Source organism: Lissotriton helveticus, chromosome 1_1, assembly GCF_964261635.1.
Source record: "Lissotriton helveticus chromosome 1_1, aLisHel1.1, whole genome shotgun sequence".
NCBI classification, from domain to species: domain Eukaryota; kingdom Metazoa; phylum Chordata; class Amphibia; order Caudata; family Salamandridae; genus Lissotriton; species Lissotriton helveticus.
In genome coordinates, this window is record NC_136057.1 from 189075701 (window position 1) to 189100701 (window position 25001).

At 44.9% G+C, this 25001-nt stretch overlaps 1 protein-coding gene across 1 annotated transcript in view; it reads left to right on the plus strand.

Moving 5' to 3' along the window:
* Positions 1–1251: 1251 nt before the first annotated feature.
* The window catches only part of LOC144783866 (uncharacterized), a 178003-nt gene continuing 154253 nt past the window's right edge, over positions 1252–25001 (plus strand). Inside the window, exon 1 of the mRNA XM_078662645.1 lies at positions 1252–1371. The gene's annotated coding sequence lies outside the window, so the exon portion shown is untranslated. The remainder of the gene's footprint in view (positions 1372–25001) is intronic.

The window sequence follows — 25001 nt, forward strand, 5'->3', positions numbered from 1 at the left end:
AGATATCCAGCATACATGTGGAAAACTACCGACCTACAAAATATCCATGTGGCTCAATCCTAATCAATTCTATTCATCCTACAAATCTGTATACCATTCATACATTTTCAAACTTATAAAACAAATATTTTACACCATGAAATACACAATCACAGTTAAAGCTCCATTCCTGAATGAATGTAAGCACTCTTGCAATCACCCTATATATACATAGGGACTTATTTATGAGCCCCTTGCGCCATCGCTACGTCACTTTTTGGGATGCACTGGCAGCGTAAAATATGTGCCACATTGCGACATATTCACAAATAGACACATCTAAGCAGATGTGTCACATTGTAAACACCCGCGCTACATCATACCTGCATCAGATATAATGTATGCAGGGTGGGCGTTCCCCCACAAACAACGGTCGTAGAAGTGGCGCAGTGAATTCTATCAGATTTCACTACGCACTTCTAGGACGCCACTGCATCAATTTCTTACGCCTGCCTAACAGTAGGCGTAAGACTGACGCAGACCCTTGCACATGGGGCTTTCCCTATGTGAAAGGACACATTGCTGGAGTTACGTCTGCTTTCAGACATACTCCAGCAATGCGCCAATTTTGCACCTACAGACACGCCAGGAATACTTACGAATCTGTAAACCCTTGCGACATGGCACGCCGTACAGTAAATATGGGGCATCCAAGGTGTCGCAAAGATGGCGCTATGAAAAGTGGCTCCCCCAGGGATGCAACACTTTTTATAAATGAGGCCTATAATACCATCTGGGATAATCACCCAAAACATATATTATGTTACCCCGTGTTTAAATATTAGCTTGTGCATGTGTCTAGCTACCTCTCAAATCCGGTCTAAAACAGAACATACCAACCCAATTATAAAAATACATCAAAACAACCGAGAGTCCTTAAAATTAATAATTCTGTATATTAAAACAACCAGCCCCCTCATAATACAGCATTTGTGAGGGGCTCTGGATTGGACATGTCATTTTTGTTTTGTGTGTCTTAAAATAATCCAATTCTGCGACTAATGTTGCCATCTCACATGCTTTTAGATGGCAACCCTATCTGTCACATCTTAAAACCGAGGCCTTTCCTGCACACGAAATGCTTATTTGTGTGAAATGCATTCATGACTAGAGGCAGTTTCTGTCAGTGGACAGCAGAGGGCGCTCCTCTCCTGCTGCTGAAAATCCACTGAACAGCATAGGGAGAAGGGCTTCCTCTTCCGGATCAGCGGCGGCAGAGACAACACTAGTGACGGATGCTGACAGCACTCACGGGTGCCCCCGAGGCTCCAAACTTTCACCTGCGCCACTCCAGCCCCCGGAGGAGGAGAGAGCCTGGGAATATCAGCACAGGTAGGAGATTGTCAGCACCTTCTGCTGTGTTTGCAGAAATAGACTGAATAATCCTGGAGGAAATCTCTGCCAGGAGCCTCCTGAGCTAGGCTCTTCTATCTGGAGACCTCTGTGGGGGGAGGGGAGAGGGGTTTCCAAACGGCCCAGGGGGTGTTTGTGTTAATCATTTGTGTTAAAGAGGGGATCTGTGCACACTGCACTGCATTTTACTGCGCAGTGAAAAATATGTGCACATTACACTGCATCTTACTGCACTCTGGCGGTCTGTGCACACAGCACTGCTTTATACTGCACTATGAGAAATCTGAACATGGTGTTCTGCATATTACTGCACTGTGAAAAATCTCTGCACGCTGCACTGATTTTTACTGCAATATGAGTCTTTGCACTGCTTTTTACTGTACTATGAGGAACCTGTGCACACTGCACTGCTTTTTACTACTACACTGTAAGAAATATGTGCACGCAGCACAGCATCATACTACAATATGAGGGATCTGTGCACACTGCACTGAATCTTACACTGAGAAATGTGTACATTCTGCATTGCTTTATACTACACTATGAAAACTCTGTGCACCTTGCATCTAATTACACTGAATAATCTGTTCACACCGCACTTTTTTTCTGCGTGATGGCAACATATGGGCTGCACTGCTTTTCCCTTCACTGACGAATCTGTGCACGCTGCACTGTTGTTTATTGCGCTTAGTGTACACACTGCATCACATTTACTAGACTATGATAAAGCATTGCATGGTTCTGTTTGTTGTACTATGAGAAGTATGTGCATACTGTTCTACTGTTTACAATAGATGGAGAAATAAGGGCACGCTGCACAGCTTTTTGCTGCACTAGGAGAAATCAATGAACACTCCAGTGCTGTTTACTACACTCCAAAGAAACTATTCACACTCCAATGCTGTTAAAGTATGAGAAGTATGTGCATGATGGATTGTGCATTCTGAACTTCTGCTTAATGCACTTTGAGAAATCTTTTAACATTACTGAGAATTTTTTCTGCACAATAAGAAATGTGTGCATATCTCATTTTTTTCTGCTACACGGTTAGAACACTATTAGCACGTCATTCCTTTATACTGTAGCACAAGAAATCTGCACACACTGTACTTCTTTTCACAATAACATGAGAAATATGTCCACTGCACTGCTTTTTCCTGCACTGAGGGGTATTTACAACATAAACAGGAAATCTGTGCACACTGCACTGCTTTTCACTGCACTAAGAAATAGGTGCATACTGCACTGCTTTTTACCAAAGTAAGAAATCTGTGCACTCTTTACTGCGTTTTACTACACCACAAGGGACATGCTTAAAGTAAACTGCACTGCTTTTTAGGTATCGGCTGGATCCAGCGCATGCACTGTTCTGGCCGAGACATATAGTAAGCTGCTCGGGAAAGTGCTACTTTTCCGGCGACCAGCTTACTATCACGCGCACCAGTGCGCGCGCGCAACGTGCACAGCACTTTTTTCCATCGCGCACGCATGTGCGCACAACTCGTGTTTTTTTTAATTTAATTATTTCGCGGCCAATGCTTGTTTTTTTTGTATTGCCGCGCGGCCATTGCGTGACGCGTCACCCTATGCGGCTTCCTTGTGGTATGCTCGATCCCAGCCCTGCCTGCTTTCTTGACGGTACTAGCGAAGGCTTAGGTTGGGCACATTTTTCCTTTGTCACCTTTCTTAGAGTTACCGTAGAGTTGTCCTCATGCTTTATTCACGCATCTCACCCATGGCGATCAGCTCTCGAAGTGGTTGCTCTCGCATTAGAATAAGAGGCTCATCGAAGCTTTTTGCATGCTAGGTAACCTGACACCTTTGCTGCTTCTAAACTTGAGCAGAAACAAAAAGCATAACTGGGTTCCTTGAAACATAAAACGTGAGCTTTGGAGCACTGGAGTGCTGCGCTCATTGTTCGCCATTAATTGCATTTCTCCACATACGAAATAGCTGAAATCTTTATACGATACATTTTAAAGGCACTACATCTCCCAGCAGCCTCCAGGCTGGTTGCCTACAAACATTAACAATAGAATTCCTCTCCGTGCTTCCTTCAGCGTTTTCTTTTTTACAAGCCTGCAAGTGAAGCCGCCCATATTTTCAAATCCAAAACGTTTTTCTTGAATTTAAAGTTGTTGTGACAGCGTGAGCGCATATCCATAAAGATGCGCGTGAAGCGTACCTTGCCAGTGATGGGAAACATGCCATCCGGTTTATAACGGAGAACGCGAGGCAAGCCTGTCAAAACATTAGTAAAACCATATTTCACGAGCGCTGTGTTTCATGTACAGCGTGTAGGAGCAGAACAGTGGGTCTCTTTGCCAGCTAGCAGCTTTGCCTCAAAGTCTTGGTGTGAGTGAGATTCATCTCCGTACTGTGCCCCCCTCTGGCATCCTACTGGTTCTGGGAGGCGGCCGAATCACACATTCTTTTACTATGTGCTTATTGGTCAATCGCAGTGCGCGGCCTATACCAGGTGTTGACTAACAGTGACATTTAATGTTGTCTAATTTACTGCCAGTGCATCTTCTCTGAGGTTTCTCATCCTTCACCTGGCTTAAAAATGTCAATAAATACCTCCTAGTCACTGGCTTCGGTGGAAACGAGGAGACCGAAATAGAGTTAGTTCCATGTTTCAAGTTTATTATATTTGTTTGTATAGCCTTTAGCGGCAAAAAAAACCCAGTAAAAAAAAAAAAAATTCTAAAATCAGAACACGTTTTCAACATTATCTGAAATACTTACCCAGTTAAAAGGACAGACCACTATCTCCACAGTTAATTATTTATTTCACAAAATGATATACCGATATGCATCTGCAATTTCAAACTGCTAATAACAGTGGTTTCCACTGTTCATTCACTGCTTAACAAAACAGAGCGTTTAAAGGATTGGCCAGCTGTCCAGCACAGAGGACATTTTTTTCCAAGTTCACCTTCTTCCAAGGTTACCTGACTTTTACTAAGGGTAGGGTGACCAAACGTCCCGGTTTTTCATGGACTGCCCCGTTGCCCCTACAGTTTTTCCTGCAAACAAGACACGTCCCAGCTTTTGAGAAAGAATTGGGTGAGGGTGCACATTATTCACAATGTGGGGTTGAGCTTACGTTTTCTCTGGCTCTCTCTCCACAGCAGGGACCGATTTTGGGTTGTTAAGAAACTCCCACTGTGCTGCCTTGCCTCACTTATGCAGCACCTAATTCATATCTTGTGCATTTGTAGTCGTTTACTAGTCCAACAAACTTTTTGGCTTCGTCCGATTTGGCTTTCTCTTAACATCAGGACATGCCAAGAAGCACTAGAAGTATGCATGAGGGGCAATTCATCGGAGATGGCTACTCGCTTTGTAAAATTTATGTCTGAAATTAACCTTTTGCTACCACTAGATGACCAAGAATGAACTCTAATTTCCATAACTAATTTTTCCTTTCCTATGTGATTACTGTTTTTACTAGAACATGATTAGTGCTTTTTAATTTTTAACCAGTGCCTGTACGAATTGCAATAATTTTAAATAATTATGCAAATAAAACTCTTACTTACTTACTCCCACTGTGTTGCCTTGCCTCACTTATGCAGCACAGAAGGATTTAATGCGGAGTGAACCTGTGTCCAGTCACCCAAACAGCCCTGCCAAGTTCCCCAGGTTCATGCGTGATGTGCTGCTCAAGTCAAGATTCTTTCTGTGCATTCTGGGACTTGTACTCTTGTTGTTTCCATTATAAAACAGGAGTACAAGTCCCAGAATTCAAAGAAAGAACTTGGACTGGAGCAGCACATCGCGCTTGAACCTGGGAAACTTGGCAGCTATGCCCAGGGTGCAGGATCACTAGCAGCTGACTTCTGAGTCCAAATCAGGGGGCAGGATGGAATATATATATATATATATATATATATATATATATATATATATATATATATAATCACGTAATCTTCAAACCTCCACACACAGGCGGCGAAAGAAGAGGCAGACCCCACGATATCCAGGCAAGTTGTATTTTATTCACAAGCCTTTCAAAAATGTAACATTTCGAGTACTAACGTACTCTTGTTCACACACCACATTTCTTATTTGGAGTTTTCTTTTATGTTTGCAGTTCTGACCCCACCTACGGGCCACACCTACCACACGTGCATCACATAGTTCAGCCTACAGCCTGTGATGAACAATTTACAGCCACAGTACACATTTAACATTGCCAGCTGCAATTGCATTAAACACATTTAAAACCGCGTGACAAAAATTAATGCCTGAGGTTGATTTCATCATGTTAAACACCAATTCTTGCAAATTTCTGTATATTACTGTACAAATACTTAAAAAAACTTTGCATATCTTAACTGCACAAATGCATAAAAGATTGTCCATAAAGCGATTATTCAAATGATATGCTTAAATGCATAATTCACAACTAAATCAGTTATAATCAAAAATAGAACAATACACAAGTATATAAGGCATTAAATACAGGTTTTAGTGTTGAATTTGATCCTAGTACCGTTGAAAATTGATACAGAGCTTGGCAGAACTTGTGAAGACAGGAAAATATGTCACCAAAATGCACCTCAGTGTATAACCATGATGTTGAGCTACAGTCCTATATATTTATTTAAAATTTATATATAGCAAACTTTATATCACATAAATATTTAAGGACTATTTACAACAACAAAAAAATAATTAAAAAAATTTTTTATGTACAAAAAGTGAAAAAAAGTGCTCAACTATATTCACAGTGTAAATGAACCACCTCAAGAAATTTCTTTTAAACCAATGATTATTTAAAAGACTGCCTTGTTCAGAAAACCTGAACAGCCAATTCAGAAACAATAATCGGACTGCAGATCACCTAAAATAGGTGCACTATTATGGATTACATAATGTTCAAAACATATATATTCTTCAACACTCTGTATTTGATGATGTAGCAACAGAAACCTATCTTGTGTTGCATGTGCCCATTATAGAGTGTGTGCGCTTGATCAACATTTCTACAAAAAGTTGTACATATCCTCAGTCGCGTTCAACCCATTGGGTTGTTTGCTGTCGAGCTTGATAATGTACCGCGTTTCCAGCCGGCGTAATAGTTTGTCGCGGTCACCACCGCGTCTAAGTGGAGCAATAGCGTCAATGACATAGTATGTAAGACACGACAGATCCCTGTTGTGTCTGCTGTTGAAATGACGCGCCACCGGATAAGCACTATCGTGGTTTACAATGGCACGTAAGTGCTGCAGTATCCTGACATGCACCTGGGCACCGGTACTTCCCACATAGCGCAGTCCACAGGTGCACGTCAGGACGTAAACCGCAAACTCCGTTCGGCAGCTGTAATTGCCATGAATTGGTATTTCTATGTCAGAGAAAGGAGTGCGGTAATGGGTGATGTTCTGCCCAAATTTACATGCTCGACATGAGGAACATTTGTGGAAGCCTTTACCTCCAAACCATTGATGGACTCCAGGTAATTCAGGGGTGCCGCTCGCTTGAAGGAGTTTGTTTGTTTGCCAGAACTCTGCTTGTGCTACTGGAGTAGCAGCCACCTGTTTTATCCCTTTGTTCCCTGCCGGTGTAAGGAGTTTCCAGCGCGAGGCCGCAGAGGAGGCGAGAGGCGCGGCCCCGGGACTGCGAGGAACAGCCTCCAACATCCTCAGCTGTGTCCTCTTCCCGGGTGAGCCGCGCCCCCTCCCAGTGCCCGCCCCCACCGAAGTGCTCTTTACTCCTCGCGGCCCCCGCTTCGCGGGGGCCGCTCGCTTGAAGGAGTTTGTTTGTTTGCCAGATCTCTGCTTGTGCTACTGGAGTAGCAGCCACCTGTTTTATCCCTGTGTTCCCTGCCGGTGTAAGGAGTTTCCAGCGCGAGGCCGCAGAGGAGGCGAGAGGCGCGGCCCCGGGACTGCGAGGAACAGCCTCCAACATCCTCAGCTGTGTCCTCTTCCCGGGTGAGCCGCGCCCCCTCCCAGTGCCACGCCCCCCCTCTACCCGGAAGTACTTTAGCGAGAACAGTGACGCGCAACGCTGGACGCGCGCGGGGCCAAGCGCGGAGCTAAGCCCGGGCCAAGGGCGGGCCCGTTTAAGCCCGTTCGAGACCGTGAGGAGACCGGGCCGGGCCATCCCTCCAGGTCCCCACTCCCACATCATTCGAATCTATATTGCAGACTGTAATACCTCCCAATCCTTCATTGAAAATGAACACTAGGAGTCACAAATCGAATAAATCAAAAAAGGGAGGGATAGGAGAACAACTTTTAGGTCCGATGGATGACTTTCTCACCAGGGCCAATACCTTTATTGATCACAGTATTAGTTTGATAGAGCGAAGAGTTTCCACAGATCTCGCGAACGCGAGACGCTCCTCTATGGGCCCATTGGCTACAGCAAGAACTCCAGAGGCAGAGAATGTCGTAGTCGAGTCACCACAAAGAACTAAAAGGCTCAGTCTCCCGAATAACGTAGATCTCTCTGCCTCCCAACTCTCTCTTTCATCCACTAACCCCGATCTAGAAAGAACACCTGAACTCTTACGCGAGCATACACCAGAAGAAGTAAGACAAGCAAGAGGGAGGAGGGAGGGGGCTGTTAAGAAGAGGAAGGATAAGGGAATAGCAGACGTAGTCCACGTAACCGAAACATCTGAGACAACTGACCTAATTACGCCCCCAAACCTGGGGTGCTCGCCCCCAAGAGTGGCGGATACTATTAATCACCAGGTGTTAGTACACCATTCGTCACCTAATAATAATACAAACGCTATTGCCACAAGTCCACCCGTAACAATTACCCATAGCAATGAACCAGCCACTTCTGACCTGATAATTAACATTTCTTCGGCATTAAAATCTTTATTACAACCCCTTGAAAGAAGATTAATAAACATCGAGACCCAAATGTTAATAATTATCAATTCCTTGCAATCTAATTCAACATCTGAAATTCAAAAAAAGGGTACAAATAACCATTCTGCTTCCTCCTTACAAAGCAAAAAACCTATTCAAACTTGCTTTGTAACTAAACCACTACCGGTTGCAAAAGATCCTGTAGTAGGGAAACCGCTTCCGGTAACAACAATTTCAACCCCAAACACCAACATGCTTCCAAAAGTTCCTGCCACAAATTTAACAAAAGTAGCCACGCCAGCCCCCATAACGCCAGTTGTCACAAATATCCCTCAGAGTAAGCTTTCTGTGGCAAACAAAGGTACTACGAGAGGAGTCCCTGAAGCCAGATCTCATAAGCATCTACCACCTGAAGCATCGCCAATCGTGGTTGTAATGACGGGGGTACCAGAATTAGTAGGGGAGGCAATAGAGCCAAACTGGTCCTTAAAGAATAAGGTCCAGTATTGGCTGAATATAAATCGCCCTTCTCCTCCCAATTGTATAAGTAGGATAGCCACAGTCAGCAGGACCCCATGGGTGGGACATACAAAAAAATCAATACAGGGTGATTGCATTGTTATCACTTTTGAGGACCCCAAAGTCGTTGAACATATATGCTCCTGGGATCAAAATAATCCAACTGGGGTATAGACACGAAGAGTCTCTCCTTTTTTTATCCCAAAAAGCATTATAATAGTTATTCCAACGAACAAAACAACTTGTGGCGTAAAGCAGTCCCACAGCCCTGGGACTTTACTAACGCTAGATTTAAAAACCCCACACAGCAGAACGGCCAAGAGCCTTCCTGGTGGTCGACTGACCATAATTACCACCAACAGGACGGCCCATGGCAGGTAATGGGACCCCGTAACAACAGAAGAAGAGATTGGGAACAATGGGGTGCTCCACCACAGCGGCAGTTTAGACCCAGATACGGAGACATATCATACTGGGAAAATTGGCAGGGCATTCCAACAATGAATCGATATACCAGTCTGGAGATGGTCGATTGACCACCACCAGATTCCACCAATGATAAATTAATCATATCTTCTCGGGTCCCGGAAAGGAAAATGACTAAAGAACAAGATAACAGCCCATGTTCATTACCGGTCATTTTCTGGAACATAGCAGGACTCCGCCCCAAAATAGAAGATGGTTCAGCAGCCAAATTCTTAGAAAATGGCAAAATAATATGTCTCCAGGAAACATGGGCCACAAAAGAGCTACACATTGCAGGTTACAAAACCTTCTTTTCCCCAGCCCTCCCAAGCATCGCGGGCAGACCCAAGGGGGGCCTGACCACTTATATAGCGAATACTATCCCTAACTTGAAACTCCTTAACAGCGAGAATACTTCAAATTATCAATTACTCTCAATTGCACTTGGCAAAGAAATTATCGTCATCCTAGTAAACCTCTATAATAACTTAGAAGAGGACAAGTTTATCAAAATTCTTTTGACAATCCAGGAAAAAATCGCCAGATCTATGAAATTATATAGGAAAAAAGCGACCGTCCACTTATTATGGGGAGGCGATTTCAACATACATCCCTGCCCACACTTGACTAATCATAACTGTGGGATAATGGACGAACAGGATAATCCTCTTGCTCACTTCACTCATGATGGAAAAGGGGAAGCGATGAATAACCTTCTTACAGACCTGGAACTGTCTATAATAAACGAGCAAAACCCGGATGACAATACTCTCTGTCCCACATATCTAGGGAGGGGACACAAGACCACGGTCGACTATGTCCTCTCATCGGAAGGGCTCAGACAGTTTATCAGGGACTTTATCCTACTGCCAAACAGTCTAAGTGATCATTCAGCCCTTAGAGTGGATTTGGACCTCCTAAATCACCCAACACAGATAACGATAATCGCGCACACTCTTTCTCAAAATCGACTAGAGGTGGGCAAAGTAAATGGTTTTACGGTGAAATGGGGCAAAATTGATCCAATCCAACTAAGCAGCAATATAATAAAGACTCTATACCCCTACATAATAAAATGCCTAGATCTGGACTCTGATGATAACATCGTTCTTGCAAATTTCAAGATCATCTTGGATAAAATCAAACTACTGCTGACCAGGGAAAATAAACCAAACAACCCAACAATTCCAGGCTGGTTTAATCATGAATGTACTACCTCACTAAACAAGCTAAAAGAGGCCCTCAGACAATCAACAAGAGACAAACAATTGATTAAACATTTGAGATTCCAGTATAAAAAGGCCAGGAAACAAAGAAAACAGGAGATGAAACAGTCCCTATGGAACGATTTACATAAAAGTACATTAACAAAAAACAGTGAATCTTTTTGGCGGATTGTGAAAACTCCCTTTCTTTCTGACTCGAGCAGACCTCAGATTGACGTAGCGATAGAAGAGGAAACTTGGGTAAATCATTTCTCCCACACATTCAAATTAATATCACTAAATGAAGTAACAGTTCATTCTCATCCTCCTGTCGACTTTCCAATAAATCTGCAGTTTGATATCTCCGAAGTTCTGAAAGCGCTGAACTTAAGCAAAGGGGGCAAGGCCCCAGGGCCAGATGGGGTCCCCGTTGATCTTTTTAAACAACATCTGGATCTTTGGGCACCTATACTCACCAGAGTATGCATTGCAACAGCGAGACTGGGCTTAATGGAGTCTTGGTCCAACTCCATTATGGTACCTATTTTTAAAAAAGGGGACCGACAAGACGTTAAATGTTATCGGCCGATCTCTTTATTGGACTCCACAGGAAAAGTAGTTGGCAGAGTAATTCTGGAACAACTCCAGCAATGGGCTGATGACAGTAAGATCTTATCGGACCTTCAATTTGGTTTCAGAGAAGGGTTTGGAACGGTGGAACAGGCTCTCAACCTAAGTTTAATTATATCCAAGTATATTCCCGCAAAGCAGGGGACAATGTACATGGTATACGTGGACTTGTCCTCTGCTTTCGATTGCGTTTCTCATTCAAAGCTTTGGACTCTCCTGCGAAACATGGGGGTAGATCCCCCACTATTGGACTTTCTAAGGGAATTATACACGGATGCTTCTGCGCGAGTGCGCTACGGGTTAAATGGAGAGCTTACTGCGTTGTTCAAGGTAGAGCGAGGTGTCAGGCAGGGGTGTGTCTTGGCCCCCTTCCTTTTTTCCCTATATACAAACGGGTTGGAAGAGAAGATGCTGAGAGGGGGGCAAGACCTCCCAAGACTAAAACAACGTATGATCCCGGCACTGCTATACGCGGACGACGCGGTAATCTTGGCTCGTACCCCCATAGAACTCCAGAAATCCCTAAATAAATATGCTGATTTTATGGGTGCACTGGATCTACACATAAATGTGAAAAAAACGTTTATAATGGTGGCCGGTGGAGGGAAAAAACGAATTAAGAACATTACCCTAAATAATCAAAACCTCGAGAGAACCCCACAGTATCCTTATTTGGGCATAATGATCGACGAGAAACTAAACTGGAAAGCGGCTATTGAGTCGAGAAAACACTCTTTCAGGAGAGCTAATACTGCCCTGATCAGTTTCTCACAAAGACTTGGAAAGAAATCACCAGTGGAGATGTTACAAATCTATTCCGCAAAATGCTTGGCCACTGCCTTATATGGGGCCGGCGTCTTGGGTCATGCTGATGTTGGATCTCTCCAAATAGCTGAGAACTCGTTTATAAGATTTCTTCTATCTGCCCCCAAGTGTTCATCAACCTATGCATGCCACATGGAACTAGGGATCCCCTACATTGAGGACCTAATAAAAGTCCAGCCACTGCTATTATGGAGGCGCATATGGATATCCGATAAGAACATGCTGACCAAGGCCATTTTAGAGGACTCAATGGGCCTGGACTATGCACACAGGATAGCTTGGCTTACCTATGTTAAAAGATTTTTTACGGATATGGGCCTAGAAAGATTTTATACTACTCCACAAGCTTTGATTGAGATAAGCAAGAAAGAACTGAAACAGAAAGCAATGAGCCACTTAGAGTTACTCAGAATCACTTTGTTATCAAACAAACAATCTGTACAACATGCAAATATGGTGCAGCTTACCCCACGAATTCAGCCCTATCTTGCATTGGAGATTAACTCATATGAAAGGATGCTTCTGACCAGGCTCAGACTTAATTTGTTTCATAGACTAGTAGCCTTCCCGCAAACGAACACCTGGGATAGAAAATTGATTTTATGTCCTTGCGATGAGACCTCGGAACAAACCTGTATGCACACGATACTGTTTTGTAAATATCACCTCCCTCACAGGAAAATCTGGCTATTCCCATTACTAAAAGCTTGGGGTTTCAGACAATGCCGTCCGGCTATGATATCCTTGCAGATGTTGGACTCTGAGCGCACCTGTTACCATATATTGAACTTTTTAAAATGTATCATCAGGCACCGAAGGAATTTGTAAAAACCTTAACGTGTGATCTATTTTTATGCTGTAAAATTTTATACTGTTGCTTTCATGGTTTTTTAATGACAAAACCGAATAAAGAAATTATTACTTATTAATTCAGGGCTGGATTTGACCAGCTTGCTGTGCATGCTAAATGCTTGCCTGAATGTGATCACTGGTCTTTCTGGGGTCATATCACGTAAAACACCATCCGTTTTTAAGACTGCCCAGTGTTTGTTAATTATGGATTTTATTTTGCGGTGCTGTCTGCTGTATGTGGTTATTAACCGAGTCGTATCTGCATTGGCATTGCTGTCAGGAGGTTTAGGTGTCAGTAAGGAAACTCTTGATCTTGCCCTACTCTTTTCTAATGCATGGGATAAACAGCTTTTGCTGTATCCCCTTGCCTGGAGTCTGGCTAACATCACAATGGCTCCTTCCTCAAACTTCTCTTGTGTGTTGCAAATTCTTTTTAAACGCAGCAATTCGCCAAAAGGAATGCTGGTTATGACATGCTTAGGATGACCACTGCTGGCATGTAATATACTGTTGCCAGCAGTGGGTTTCCTGTGTAAAGATGTGCCAATCATGTCACCATTGATATTGATGTGAACATCAAGAAATTCAGCAGATGTAGTACTGATGTTAGATGTAAAAAATAAATTGAAATGATTGGTATTGAGTGCTTTGACAAATACTTGAGCACTATTTACATCACCCTCCCATATGCAGAAAATATCATCAATAAAACGCATCCAATACTTGATGCGTTCAAAACCAGGAATACCAGTCAGGTCCTGCTCCTCCCACAGCCCCACGTGCAAACACGCGTAGCTTGGGGAGAAGCAGGATCCCATGGCAACACCGCGTATTTGTCTCCAAATATCTTTTCCAAACAGAAAATAGTTGTTGTTGATGCACCATTGCACCAAGTCACATATCATTTTGTTATGACTGTAATACGCACAGGATTTATGTCCCAGAAAATGTCTAATTGCCTCAATACCTTGCGTGTGTTTAATACAGGTGTACAAAGACTCGATGTCCAAAGTAATGATACACCAATTTTCTTGCCATTGTATTGACTCTAACTTGGTCAAAAAGTCCCCTGTATCTTTGATGTAACTTGGCAGCGATTGGACATGCTCCTGTAAATAAAAGTCAATGTAACGTGAAATGTTCTCACCCATACTTCTGATCGCCGAGATGATGGGTCTCCCTGGTGTTGGATTTTGCATTTTATGCACCTTGGGAATAAGATACATATGTGGCATAACCGGATGCTCCACCAAAAGAAAAGCACATTCAGTAGCTGTAATTAAATTATTTCTTTTATACAATAACAGCATCTTTTTAACATTGTCTTTAGCGTGCTTATACTCAACGCCATTGCTTTTTACATAACAATTGGCGTTTTCTAGTTGTCGTTTAGCTTCTTTGATGTATTGATCTTTTTGCCACAAAACAATGTTGCCTCCTTTATCGGACGAATTCACGATAACCTCTTGATTTTTGGAAAGTTTGGCCATTAAGTTGTTGTATTGTATGACGTCACATATTACATCACTCATGCATATATTTAAATATTTAAACATTACTCGCTAATATATGTATTCACTAAGATACACTTAATAAGCCAGTTAACCAATCAATTTTTTTTAAAAAAACACTGTCATGAGTGATGTAATATGTGACGTCATCAGCAGTGCATTGCAGATGTGCAAGTTATAGTGAGTCCAACTAACTATAACGTGGGAATTTCAGTGGTTTTATGCGAGTAAAATTTCCAGCTAACTATAACTGGCGTGAAACCTATGGTTTTTTCAGTGAATATATATATATATATATATATATATATATATATATATATATCAGAAAAGGAATCTCCCATGTACAAGGAAAAGTACGACGACACTCCAGGAGTTGCTGTGCTTCAAGAGTTTATTTGGCAGCAAAACAAACAACGCGTTTCAATTCAAGATTTGACTCTATGCCTGAAGTTGTAAATATGAAAGTAACACTTCATGCCCACTAGGGCGGTATTTGTAGAAAACATGCCGTATTTTGTATTTTTGAAATTAACAGCCCACTTGGACGGTATTCACCAGGAAAATGAGCATTTTTCGTTAGGCGATTGACCTATTTGAAAATATGGTTTTTTCCACTTGGAAAATTGCTTTTGGTCTTCAGCATAAGATGATGGCGGAATTAATTGATTTTTTATAACTTTTGTGTTATTGGTTTGATCATTTCTCATTGGACAGTATATTGCATCATGTTGAATTTTGATCGTATTATTTACCACTCCAATATGTCCGCTAGTTATTTTGCACTGGGGGGTGTATGCACGAGAGTCCTTTGTCTATGTTAATAATTTGTTTATGGTAAAAGGACTGAGATTTCTGTATCCATTACAAACGTGATCAAGCCTGTTGGTGAAACGCGTTGTTTGTTTTGCTGCCAAATAAACTCTTGAAGCACAGCAACTCCTGGAGTGTCGTCGTACTTTTCCTTGTACATGGGAGATTCCTTTTCTGATATTTGGGCCGCCAGGACCCCAACGACGACCCGCTCGCGAGCAGGTACTGGCCGGACACCGGAATTGTGATATATATATATATATATATATATATATATATATATATATATATATATATGAATCACCAACTGCCCCGAGAGCTTCAGGAGGGCACAGGATCACCAGCTGACCATCCGGTCTTCTCTCTGTGACTCCCCTCGAGATCCCGAGTCAATTCTGCTGCCTGACTCGTTTCGATGTAACAACATCTTAATCATAGGCTTGATAAAGTAAGTGCCAGTGACGCTCTTCTTAAATAGCTGCTTTTATTCATTACTTAATTACCATCAGTTGGTTTCCGCTTAGTGCATCCGTATTTGAATGGCATCATGGGGCTGGTAGTCCAAAATTTGCATAGGACTCGTAGTCCAGGTATTGAGCAGTCTTTATCCCTTAGTGGGTTTCTGTGCAATTTCCTTTTTAAACGTTCTTTTTTCTTCCTGTAGTAGGAGTACGGGATTTTCAGGGCGAGTCCCTCATTATTCACATGGCCGGTTACGCCGCACCGCTGACAAAGTTTCCAACCACGGCCTCTCTGCTGCGTTTCAAACGAGATGGTGCTCCTCCTCACGGCGCGGGCCGCCGTGTAAACAATGAATCACCAAATGCCCCGAGAGCTTCAGGAGGGCACACGATCACCAGCCGACCATCCGGTCTTCTCTCTGGGACTCCCCTCGAGATCCCGAGTCAATTCTGCTGCCTGACGCGTTTCGATGTAACAGCCTCTTAATCATAGGCTTGATAAAGTAAGTGCCAGAGACGCTCTTCTTAAATAGCTGCTTTTATTCATTACTTAATTACCATCAGTTGGTTTCCGCTTAGTGCATCGGTATTTGAATGGCACCATGGGACTGGTTGTCCAAAATTTGCATAGGACACGTAGTCCGAGTATTGAGCAGTCTTTATCCCTTAGTGGGTTTCTGTGCAATTTCCTTTTTAAACGTCCTTTTTCCTTCCTGTAGTAGGAGTACGGGATTTATATATCCTATATATATCCTACTGGCGGTCCCCATAGGAAATTCGCAACATTCTATTTGGAATAACTTTGGCACCGGCGGACGAATCTTCGCGAAATTCTCCAAGAAAATGCAGCCCCCTCCTAATTAAAAATATTTTTAAAAAGGCCCATGCCCCGGGGGATGGGGTCCCCGGGGCAGAGTATGCCTTTGGGAGGGGGGCCACGCAGACCCCTTCCAGATTTTTTTTTTGATTTTTTATAAAAATAGGGCAGGCCCTGGGGGATGGGGTCCCCAGGGCAAAAAAAAAAGAAAAAGAAGGGTGGCTACACAGCCCCCCTTCTTAAAAGCAAATAAAAAAAACGGGATCGGGAGGAGGCCACGCCCCCTCCCTGCACCTCTCTGCAAACGCGCCCCCTGGCGTGTTTCCAGAGGGGAAACTAATTCCCCTTGCATACAGGGGGTCTCTCGGGGCCAACTAGCCCACCAGGAACCTCCAGTATGCGCCTGGGGGCTGCGTTGCAGAGAGGTGTAAAAAGGGGCGTGGCCTCATTACACCTCTCTGCTATGCAGCCCCCTGGCACATACTGGAGGTTCCTGGTGGGCTAGTTGCCCCCCAGGGACCCCCAGTTTGCAAGGGGAATTAGTTCCCACTCTGCAAATGCGCCAGAGGGCTGAGTTGCTGAGAGGTGTAAAAAGGGGCGTGGCCTCATTACACCTCTCTGCAACGCAGCCTCCTGGCGCATACTGGAGGTTCCTGGTGGGCTAGTTGGCCCCCAGGGACCCCCAGTATGCAAGGGGAATTAGTTCCCCCTCTGCAAACGCGCCAGGGGGCTGCGTTGCAGAGAGGTGTAATGAGGCCGTTATAGTTAGGAATTAGCATTTAAAAAACATTAGAAGGAGAAGCTTCGCGAGCATCCAAGATGGTCGCGTGAGCACAGAGCTCCCGTGACCCTCGCCGCTCTTCGCAATAATCCTGATATATATCCTGATTTCGGAGATGGGCTTTTGAAGACGGACTTTGGCTGATCTCAATACTCCTTCAAAATACTGATTTGGACGTCGGGGCCTGCCCGGGGAGTCGGGGGCTCAGTTGGCCAGCAGGCCGTGGAGTAGTTGAACAACAACGGGTAGTGGGGTTCTCCCCCTGACGGCCTCGTTTTAACTTTCAGTTTCGTTTTCCTACTCCGGGCCTTATCTGATCAGGAGACGGCTCGGATTTTCGTCTGAGCCGACTTGGCTTCGCCTCTTCGCCTTGCATCACTGTCTGTGAGCCTTTCACATTCAGCTCTCCCGGCATCAATGTTCTTTTGGGCCACTTTCGTTGACTTTTGGCATCGCTATCACCGGCCATTTTCACCAGGTCTCGCGGGCCCCTTCGGGGCTCCTTTTCCAATATGGCCACCAGACTCGATATCGAGAAGCGCAAGACTAAGACGCCTATCCGAGGGGGACAGACTCCAACCAACGTCATGGATCGCTACACCCTTCCTAAGGGATTCCCCAGCGTTACTAGTCGTGCTCCTGAAGACCCTAAGGTTGACCCCGGCGCTTCTCCTGAACTATCCCTACAGGATGTTATGAGCGCCATTGCCAGTATGAAGGCTTCTATGGGTCAACAATATGAGGCTCTCGCTTCGAAGATCGACACGGTGGCCGTTGAAGTTACTTTGATCAGAGCGGACCTGGCGAAAACCAATGAGAAAGTCAAGTTGTTGGATATAAAGACCTTTAGCCTGACTGCCGACGTCTCTGAAATGCAGACCGAAGTCGGCAATTTGCGTTCCTCAAACGACCTGATGGCTCGCCGCCTTGAGGATTTTGAGAATAGGGCCCGGCGTAATAACGTACGCATTATTGGGGTCCCTGAGGGCCCCGAACACTCTGCTACTAACCTCCTGGTGGAGGATCTTGTTCTGAATCATCTCGTCCCACCGGACTCAGCAAATTCTTTGCTGTGGAACGTGGCCATCGAGTTCCGAGTGAGAAGGCAAAACCGGGTGCCCTCCCCGAGACCTATCATTGCAAAACTTTTTTACTTTCGTGACAGAGACGCCATCCTGCAGGCCTCTCGGGTGGGCGGCCCAGTAAAGTTCGAGAACGCATCTGTCCATTTCTACCTGGACTTTTCCCAGTTGGTCTAAAGGCGGAGAATGGGCTTTCAGGGAGTGAAGCGCCGGCTACGAGACTTGGGCCTTAAGTACGCCATGCTGTTTCCAACTAGACTGCGGATCGAGTACGGAGATCGGACTTTTTTCTTTGATCGTCCAGAAAATGTCAGTGACTGGCTTGACTCTTTGCCTAAGAGAGATGATCAAACTGAACTGAATTCGGTTGTTTCTCGCATTTCGGATCGCTACCCTCCTAGGGACTTAGCTGGTTCTCAGTTGTGGTTGAGTGGGCTTTTGGAAACCTTTGGGCTGATAGATAGCTGGAGGTTGATGCACCCAACGCAGTTACAGTACACCTTCCATTCGGGGGTCCATGGGAGCCTCTCCAGGCTTGATTATTTCCTAATGCCGGCGGTCCAATCTTCCTCTATCAGGGAAATTCGACATCTTCCCAGGGGCATCTACGATCATTCCCCTCTGTGGCTCTGTGTGGAGGCCGGGTTGTGTAGCAAAGGTAGGGTAGCTCCCATAAACCCCTGGTATCTCCGTCATCCCAAGACTCGTTCGGAGCTGATAAAGTCCATCGACCATTACTTCCTAGATAATGTGGGGTCTGTTTCCTCATCTGTGTCATTGTGGGAGGCTTTTAAGACCGTTATACGGGGACATTCTTTGTCGTTAATTGCTTGTGCCAAGAAAGCCAAGTACGAGGAATTGGTACGCCTTGAGGCTGACATAACTGCCCTTGAGAGTGACCTCGAGGCGGGTGTCACCCCGTCTAAACCTCATTCCCTCAGCTTAAAACAATCCGATTATAAAGCTCTGGTGACTGATACTGCTAAAGTAATGAACAGAGAGCAACAGGGTAGACTGTATGACGTGGGTGATAAGGCTGGTAAACTGATTGCATGGCTTGATAAGAAGGAAAGAGTGAATCCTGTCGTCCCTGTGATTGAGAGGCCTGACGGAGTATGTGTTACTGACCCGGTTGGAATCGTTGAATTTTTTGTAGACCATTTCCGAACTGGGTATTCGTCGGTTTGTGAAAGGGACGAGGAGGATTCTCAGTTGTTGTTACGCGACATTACACTGCCCTGCTTATCCGAAGCTGATAGAGATCTCATGGACGCACCACTCACGATAGACGAAATCGCTGTTGCCATCCGTTCCCTTCGTTCTGGAAAGGCTATGGGCCCAATGGTGTGCCCATTGAACTGTATAAGCTACGACCTGACAAAATGGCGCCCTATCTTAGAGACATGTTTCTTGAGGCATTGGACTCTGGTTCCCTCCCCGCTGATCAGCGACTGGCCTCTATTCTGGTAATTCATAAGGAGGGTAAGCCGTGCGACCGCTGTGCCTCTTATAGGCCCATCTCACTTTTAAATGCTGAGCCTAAAATCTTAGACAAATTGTTAGCTAACCATTTGATTAAGGTGATCAGTGACTTGATTCACCCGGATCAATCTGGTTTCATCCCGCATCGTAATACTGCCCTTAATCTTCGGTGACTCCATGGAGTTCTCGCGAGAGCTGGAACTCTTTCTGAGCCGGCCATTTTGGCTTCTTTGGACGCCACGATGGCTTTCGATACGACAGAATGGCCGTATCTTTGGGCGGCTCTCGCTAAGTTTGGATTTGGCCCTGTATTCATTGCCTGGGTGAAGCTTCTATACGAGGGGCCTCTTGCTCAGGTTGTGGTTAATGGTAGGGTCTCCGGCACTTTTGCTCTTGGGCGCAGCACCCCTGTCTCCCCTGCTCTTTGCCCTTGCACTGGAGCCTTTGGCCGCATGGCTCCGCTGGGAGCCCTCGATAAAGGGCATTCGGTGGACCCCTGATTTCGAGGATCGTGTTTCGCTCTATGCGGACGACATCCTTTTGTACCTCACCTCCCCCCAGAAATCCCTGAATGTGCTTTTTGATGTGTTGACCTCCTTTGGGAAGAACTCGGGTCTTATTATTAACTGGACAAAATCCTGTGTCTACGTGTTGGCTGGAGGCCTTCCTCCGCTGCCTCGTAGATTCCCGATTCAGGTATCCGAGACGGGGTTTAAGTATTTGGGGATTTACGTCTCCTTGGATCCCGTTGTCCGCTATGAGCGCATTCTGCTACCCCCTCTCCAACGGTTGAAACTTGATGTTGCGCGCTGGCGTCAGTTGCCGCTGTCGCCGCTCGAGCTCCTTTTTATGATGATGTCACTGCCGAGATTTTTATATGCACTCCAAAACTCTTTTGACCCCATTCCCTCAAATTATTTTCGGGAAGTGGAGAGCCTGCAGAGACGTCTGTTTTGGGACGGGCGTGCGCGTATTGCTCTCTCCAAACTCACGCTTCCTTGGTATGACGGAGGCATCGCCCTCCCCAATATCAGACGCTATTATTGGGCCTCTCAATTGAGTGCGATTAACCACGCAACCTATGCACCCGGTCCTGCCCCGGCTTTTGAGATGGACAAACATCTTTTGCCGGTTGGGCATTATGGTAGGGCGCTCTACTCCAAGGGGATTTGCAAGACACTGACGGGTCCCACTAGGATTGCTGTATGAGTCTGGCATGATACGACTGCGGCTTTGGGATGGAGTGATAGATTGACTCGTGCGACTCCATTGTATGCATCTGAGAGATTGGGCTGTTTGTGGAGAACGAAAGGTTTTGAGAAGTGGGACATGATTGGCATCAGCAGAGTGGGTGACCTCTGGTCCAAGGGTAATGTTAAAACCTTTGAGATGTTGAAGACGGAATATGCACTCGGGGACAGGGAATTTTTCACATACGTACAGGTGCGTCATGCCCTGCTTTCGGGTTTTACTGCTGGCACTGATATTCCCGAGTCCTCTCCTCTTGAGGACCGTATACTGGATGGCCATGTGCCTGACAGCACGATTTCATTGATTTATAAGAAGTTGATCAATACTCGGGCTGATCTCCTTGTGCGTCTCAGAGCACTATGGACTGATGATGGGTTGGAGCTGGACGACGCGGACTGGCAGTCTGCGTTGTCATCGCCCAAGGAGGTCGCCATACCTGCCTGTCTTCGCTTTGTACAGCTCAAGATTTTGCACCGTGTGTTTGTTACTGGTCCGAGTTTGGTTCGAATGGGTTATTCTTTGGATGGGTCGTGTAAGCGCGGGTGGGGCATGCCTGGTACCTTCCTCCACATACTATGGGAATGCTCGGAGGTGGTTGCGTTTTGGGCACGAGTACATGCTGTAATGGAAAGGTTTACCGGAGTGTCACTGCTGCCTGAGGCCAGCCGTTGTCTGCTGAATGTGTGGGAACCGAATGATTACACTGCCGCTCAGATCCGGTGGGCGACCCTCGGCAACATGATAGCTACGAGGGACGTTGCACAGTTGTGGGGTTCCCAGAGATCGCCCACGGTATTGGTGTGGAATGAGGGCATGGATTGGTGCATGTTTAGGGAAGAAATCGTGTATCTAGCTAGGGGCAGACCTAGAAAATGGAACAAAGTCTGGTCCCAGTGGAATGCTTACCGTGGAAATATATGTACCCCCCCACATGACTTTATCCCTGATGTTTCCTTATCCCCCTGAATGACATTCCATGTATCGCTCACTGATTGTATTTATCGCAATGTTTCCCCACTGCCCCCCCATGTATCTGGTTGCAATTGTATGATTCTTATCGCTTTACTCGGAGCTTCATTCTATGTGGACACGTGATCGTAATTAATGTGATTATTGCCTTGTTTTTCTTTTGTTGTTTTTGTTATCTTTGTGTTCTCAATAAAACTTTTAATAAAAAAAATAAAAACCTTAGAAATTCACTGAAAAAACCATAGGTTTCAGCCACGTTATAGTTAGGAATTAGCATTTAAAAAACCTTAGAAATTCACTGAAAAAACCATAGGTCATTTGAGATGTCACCAGTGATGTCATGAGTTATGTCACTGACCATGTCATGAGTGATGTAATATGTGACGTCATCAGCAGTGCATTGCGGGCGCACGAGTTCTAGTTAGCTGAACTAACTATAACGGGGGAATTTCAATGGTTTTGTATGTGTGAAATGTCCAGCTAACTATAACATGTGTGAAACCAATGGTTTTTCAGTGAATTTCTAAGATTTTTTAAAAGCTAATTCCTAACTATAACGTGGCTGAAACCTATGGTTTTTTCTGTGAATTTCTACGGTTTTTAAATGCTAATTCTTAACTATAACGTGGCTGAAACCTATGTTTTTTCAGTGAATCTCAAAAGTTTTTCAAATGCTAATTCCTAATTATAACGTTGCTGAAACCTATGTTTTTTTTCAGTGAATATATGTATGTATATATATATTCACAGAAAAAACCATAGGTTATAGACCATATATAGTTAGGAATGAGCATTTACAAAACCTTGAAAATTCACTGAAAAAACCATAGGTTATAGACCATATATAGTTAGGAATTAGCATTTAGAAAACCTTATTTTACTCACACAAAACCATTGAAATTCCATATATAGTTAGTTGCACTAACTATATATCGCGCACCCGCAATCCACTGCTGATCATGTCACATATTACATCATTCATGACATGGTCAGTGACATCACTGATGACATCACTGATGACATCTCAAATGACATCACTGATGACATCACTGATGACTACATCCAGTGACTGTATGTTTCTGTAAAGTTAAAATATGTCTTACATATTGAAGAATGAGTGGATGTATAAGTGTCTGGATGAAGCATTTAGTAGGTGCGTGACTGACTGTATGAGTGAGTGATTAAATGTGTCTCACTGAATGCATGGGTTAGTGACTAAACTGTCTTAATTTGTGCATCATTATGTCTGTTGTTCTGTAAACTGCTGCATGTGTTGATCATTAGCTATACGAGAGGCTATATGTGTTATTAATTGGTTGCCCAAGTATTTCTATGGGAGATTGAGTTTGTGTGGGGGTGGCTGGAAGGTGTGTGACTCTATGCATAGATGTGTGAGCAGTTTATTCACTAGGTGTATGAGTTCAAGAGTGCATGTGGAAACAGCTACATAGGCAGTTGACTGTGTGCATGAGTGTATTGATGAGTGAATGGATATCTCAATGCTACATGTCATAGTAAGTACATATGTAAAACACAGTACATTTGAGAGTTGGCATATATAAATAACTGTGCATGAGAGCCACTGAATGAGTGAGTGGTTGTATCGATCATTGTGAACTTGTATCAGGGATTGTATAAGAGAGTAAATATGTGTTAGTATATGTTTCAATAAGTAAGGTGTGTTTAACTGTATAGTTCAAGAAATGGAGGTGAGATTGTTTCTTTGCATGACTGACTGGGTGTGTGAGTAACTCCATGGATGAGTGGCAGTGTGTGAGTGTCTGTATACACTGAGTGGACGCCCAAGCGGATTGTAGCACTTCTTAACCCAGCAGCGGCACTGTGAAAACTACAGCGGCATTTATTTTATTTAAAGGACTCTGCCTACTCCTCGCCGCACCCGCTCCGCGGGTGCCGCATCGTTTGTTTGGACACCGGGGCACAGCCAGGGGACTGCAGCAGGCTTACCGGGTGAGTGCGGTCAGCGGGGCTGCGAGCGTGCAGGGGACTCCATTTCCCAGGAGTCCCTGCTAGACCATCTCCCAACTTCCGGTCCGCTCTCCCCGCTGCCGCCCCCCGCCTCCCTGCTGTATTTAAGTCTTCTCCACTCCTTCATCTGTGGGACGCCCAAGCGGATTGTAGCACTTCTTAACCCAGCAGCGGCACTGTGAAAACTACAGCGGCATTTATTTTATTTAAAGGACTCTGCCTACTCCTCGCCGCACCCGCTCCGCGGGTGCCGCATCGTTTGTTTGGACACCGGGGCACAGCCAGGGGACTGCAGCAGGCTTACCGGGTGAGTGCGGTCAGCGGGGCTGCGAGCGTGCAGGGGACTCCATTTCCCAGGAGTCCCTGCTAGACCATCTCCCAACTTCCGGTCCGCTCTCCCCGCTGCCCCGCCCCCCTACTCCAGTCGGTCACTTATTTATTGACCCAACACTCCCGCAGCGCGGGACGCAGCCCGGGCGAAGACAGGGCAAAGACTGGGCCGTTTGAGGCCGTTCGAGGACTAAGAGGGCTGGGCTGGGCCACCCCCCCTTGATTTTAGTTTTAGTTTTATTGTAATCTAATTATTTTACAGGGAGGCACATATTACAGTCTTATAGTTGTGTGTGTATATATATTTATTGTCTTGTACTCTGTAGTATGTGTACACGGGGTAGCCGGAGTAAAACCCTTATGGCTGCTAGCAACTCTAACAGGTCCATAGATGATTTCCTGGTCAAAACCAATCTGGCAATTGACCAGGAAATCTGTAAAATGCAGCATAAGGTTTCGCTAGAACTTTATGCCGCACGCAGGCTGTCGGCACATATTGCCAACACTAAAAAATCTTCTCTGGGGAATATTGCATCTGCCCGTACTCCTGATCGTTCTGCTAATCTACAACCCCTGCTAACATCGGTTGTGGTTCACCCCGCTCCCCCCATTATCCCCTTACACTCCCCTCCAACTTCCCTACCTAACCCAGTAAATCAAAATATTGGCCCTGTTCCTCTGTTTAGCATTGCTGGCCCCCTTTCACCCTCTAAAGCAAGACAAGCACCTAGCCACTGTAATGCTAAAAAAGCGGCAGCACACAAAAAGAAATGCCTTGCGAGAACCTTACAAGC